Raw genomic sequence first — 4688 nt, forward strand, 5'->3', positions numbered from 1 at the left:
AGAGACGGGGTTTCACCGTGTTAGCCAGGATGGTCTCGATCTCCTGACCTCGTGATCCACCCGTCTCGGCCTCCCAAAGTGCTAGGATTACAGGCTCGAGCCACTGCGCCCCTCCTTGTATTCCTTTTCTTAAAGAGGGCCCCCTAATTGTAAAGAGCTCAGTCCCCACAAAACCTGAATCTGCTCCTGGCCATAAACTATACTGTAGTCAGAAAACTATAACTCCCAAGCAAATCTGGCCCTCTGCTGGCTTTTGTACAGCCCACACGCTAAGAATAATTTTTACATTTTTAAATGGTAAAAAAAAAAAAAGAGTAATACTTTATGACACATGAAAATTACTTGACATTCAAATTTCAGCATTCATAAATAAAGTTATATTGGCTCACAGCCATGCTCACTCATTTATGTATTGTCTATAGTTGCTTTAGTGCTACAATGGCAGAACTGAGTAGTTGCAACAGAGACTGGATGGCCTGAAAAACTTAAAATATTTACTATCTAGGTCTTAACAGAAAAAGTTTGTAGACCCTTGACCCATGCCATGAAATAATAACATCATAGACATGACAGAAAATTGATTTGAAGGGGTTGCTTTATTTAATGTGAAAAGCATGATAGAGGAACTGTTTAAGATAAACGACTTACAAATACTCCCAATTGTAGAAGTGAAAGATTGATTCTATGAAAATCTACAAGTGATTAAATTTAGACATGAATATCAAAGACTTTATAGAGTCATAGCATCTTATCAAAGATCATTTAGCCGAAGGTATGCTGAGTCTGTAGGTTAGAAGCAATGATTAGTGAGACAGATTGGTTTGTGGGATGACTCAGGATAGGATGGTTATCGGTAAAAACCTTCCCAGGTAGAAATTACAAGAAAAAGAATAGAGCATAGTTGCAGAAGGTTTATGGAATTACATTAACCACTAAGCATAAAATAGTACTGCTCTGGGTTGTGAAAAAGTATAGTAAAATGTTGCTAAAGTTATATTTCAAAGTGTAGCTCCCAGAGATGGAACCAGTTAAAGCAATTCTACAAACAAAGCTAAAAAACATTTTAACAATAATGATTGGGTGTATTAGGCAAGAACTGTGACAGATCATCGAATTCTGGCAGCAAAGCACATTAAAAAGATTGATTTAGCTGTCTCTCTTGACAGAAGTATGATGGAAACTTAGGCAGAGCTGTGAGGGTCACTCTGAAGGTCTGGGACCTCAGAGAGGCAGCAAGGAGGAAAGTCCATCGAAAGACAGTCAGCGTAGCACTGGGGTTGGTGGGAATGCTAACTGGTCATGTTCTGCAGCAGATTTCTCAATCAGGCAAACAGTAGAGGAACATTATATCCAAAAGACAAATTGACTAGGAAGTTGGCCAGTGAACATATTATTAGGATTGGGAGGTCAATGATGAAGGCAGAAGCTCTTAGTTCACTTCGCAGCTCTCATGATAGGATTGTATAAAAGAGAAGAAACGATCTTCCTTAACTGACTCAGGGCCAGGTACTTCGAAGATCCAAGTAGTCTGCTACTCCGGCTTCTGCTGAAATCTTGGCTGTTTGGAGGCAATTTGTTCTGTGTCTTTTGGAGAAATCCCCTGTGTTCCAAAGAACACCTGGGAATAATATCTCAACTGTAGTTCAACTTTTCCATTTTCACAAGAGAAGGGACTTGAGAGCTGGACGGTAAGAGAGTCATTGAGTCCATCTGAAGGATGGGTGATTTACCAGGCAAACATAAGAGAAAGACGAAGGAAAGCATCATTTTGAAGCATCTACTATGAACTAGGCACTCTGCATATGTTACATTATTTCACATCTCCTCAATGTAATTATTATTGATTCCACTTAACATCTTGGGAAGCAGGGAGCATAAGCTTCACGCTCACACTCATCCAGCCTCTGACTGAACTACTAAACTACTGAATTCATGAACGTGAATGCTGAAACGTGAATGCACATCTGTCTGGCTGCCTGGCCCCAAGTTCTTACTCCTTTCAACTTATCTGGCTGCTCCAGGCAGGCTCTCCAAGCAGATAAAGCAGCAAGTAGAAAAATATGGCATCATAAATATGTTTTCTACTTTTAAGGACCACAAAGACATTTCTTAAATTTATTGGAGTTATAAAAACAAAACTAAATGAATACCCTTCATTAATGAATAATACTATCTCTAAGGTGGACTGTCACATTACCTATTGCAGTCTTCCTTAAAGTGTCAAATTTGGAATCTAGTAAATGTCCTGTATTAGGTCCCTTTGAGACTTTACACAATTTACCCCAATCTCACTGTAAAAAATGGTCTCTTTATATGTAAAGTTAAAGTTTTGCCAACTACAGATTGCTCAGGACAGGCACGCAGCCCTCCTGGCCCCTAGTTTCAGCTATGACTAGTTTCTTTTTCACCACAGTCCAGTTAGAAATGAGGTTATAGTTGTAAGTCTTCCTTCCCTGAGTTTTTTTTTTTTTTTTTTTTTTAATGCAGGCCGTTATAGTAACGAGTCACATGGTCTTCCCTTAGGTGATGGTCGGTGGTTAAAAACAGCCAGTAGATCTTCAGAAGAATTATTACAAGTTCAAAAAAAAGGCCGGGCGCGGTGGCTCAAGCCTGTAATCCCAGCACTTTGGGAGGCCGAGACGGGCGGATCACGAGGTCAGGAGATCGAGACCATCCTGGCTAACACGGTGAAACCCCGTCTCTACTAAAAAATACAAAAACTAGCCGGGCGAGGTAGCGGGTGCCTGTAGTCCCAGCTACTGCGGGAGGCTGAGGCAGGAGAATGGCGTGAACCCGGGAGGCGGAGCTTGCGGTGAGCTAAGATCCGGCCCCTGCACTCCAGCCTGGGGGACAGAGCAAGACTCCGTCTCAAAAAAAAAAAAAAAAGTTCAAAAAAAAAAAAAACTCATTTAAAGAACATATGCCACCATTTTGAAGTTCCCTAGTAAATTATTTGATCAATTTACCTTCTATTTCCTCCAAAACTGTGTCCTCACATTTTTCAAAGCTTAAAATAGTCACTTTTTTTTATTCCTTAATCACAAACCACTCAGAAGAGGCTATTAGAAGAAAATACCATCAAGCAATGCTGCCTTAAGGAATTCTGTTTACTCTAAATTTAGTAGATTTCTTTTGTAAACCTAGGCCTAATCTCAGATTAAACAAAATAAATGGTAGCTAAATAGATGGCCTCTTCAAATCTGTTTGCTTTACCACAGACAAACAAGTCAAAGCCTTCCTAATTTGCAGTTCAGAAAGCTCTCTTCCCAATCTAGAAGAGGGAAAAAGAAGACCAAGCACCAATCTAAACAGACATTCCGTAATTATAGGATTTTAGGTTTGGAGTCACTTCACTTAATCTTTGCATGACCCAGAATTCAACTCAGAAGATTAAAAGAACAACATTTTCAGTTCTATTCATGAAAATTAAGGACTTGGCTGGAGTTAATAAAGCCGAGAAAAAAGTATAAGCTGTTAGTTAAAGCAACGTAATCCTTATTGCAATGCAAAGTGGAAAAAAATGTAGTTGTATATTATTTCCATTACAATAAGTAATACATTTGTTTACATATTTGGAAAAGAGGACATAATATTCCGAAGGTGAATTATTCTATGTGGGAGAACCATATTAAGATTCCACTGTTGGAGCAACTCCAGAAGCTTATCAGATCTAAATAAAAGATTGATGATGATTCTGAGTTTAAAATTTAATGTCTAAGCTACCTGCTAAATTTTACATTACAAGAACGTTGACTGTAGTGTAAATCAATAAAATCAATTATGCTGTCTTATGGAATGGATGTTATAAGATAAAAATTATTTACATATTACTGTGCCTTTTCAGGGTGTGTTGTTTACTTCTTTCACTCACTATCATTTGTCAAATTTTTCATTTTGAAGGATTTAATGGATAATATTTAATACACAGTACATTAAAAATGCTTTTCTGCTAGAATACCTTTTTTCTATAAATTACACAAAGACATGATCATTTCTACCTATAAACATGGATTTATAAAAACAAAATCTAATAATCTGATGTATCCAAATTTAAGGAAATAATTTCCAACTTTTAATTATATTGAAACTGATCCTTTTTCTATTAAAAGGAACTTCAAGGCAGCTATTATGTGCTATGAATAAATGATCATACAATAATCATAGTTATGAGATCTGTAAGTAAATGGTTAGCATCTGTTTATCCAACACCTTAGTTACTGTGTAAGTCTTTCCCCAAAGCCAGACTACCAATTCACAAGGGCTTTATCTTTGTCTAAGCCCATCTCTCAAGTGAATTAAAGGCTTGTGAGAGAAGGCAAATGACCTTTTATGGGTTTGGAATATACTGTGAGGTTAAGACTGCGAAATGCCACTCCAAGGCAAGAGGGCAGTGTGTGTTTTCCCCTGCACTCTGTCACCGGTGTTCCCATTAATCTCATTCCCCAGCCTCCAGCAGGGGAAAAACCCATCTTACTAGATAATGCAAATGTAAATATTGTACACCCATGTATCTAAGTTATGTTTTCATAAAATTATAAGATAAAGATTTTTGATCGGCCAGGCGCGGTGGCTCAAGTCTGTAATCCCAACACTTTGGGAGGCCGAGACGGGCGGATCACTAGGTCAGGAAATCGAGACCATCCTGGCTAACACAGTGAAACCCCGTCTCTACTAAAAAATACAAAAAA

At 38.2% G+C, this 4688-nt stretch overlaps 1 long non-coding RNA gene across 1 annotated transcript in view; it reads right to left on the reverse strand.

Annotated features, from left to right (window-relative positions):
* Nucleotides 1-577: 577 nt before the first annotated feature.
* The window catches only part of LOC105523290, a 16808-nt gene continuing 12697 nt past the window's right edge, over nt 578-4688 (reverse strand). Inside the window, exon 5 of the long non-coding RNA XR_001003576.1 lies at nt 578-1710. This is a non-coding gene — a long non-coding RNA (uncharacterized LOC105523290). The remainder of the gene's footprint in view (nt 1711-4688) is intronic.

This window comes from Colobus angolensis, unplaced genomic scaffold (assembly GCF_000951035.1).
Source record: "Colobus angolensis palliatus isolate OR3802 unplaced genomic scaffold, Cang.pa_1.0 Scaffold46, whole genome shotgun sequence".
NCBI lineage: Eukaryota > Metazoa > Chordata > Mammalia > Primates > Cercopithecidae > Colobus > Colobus angolensis.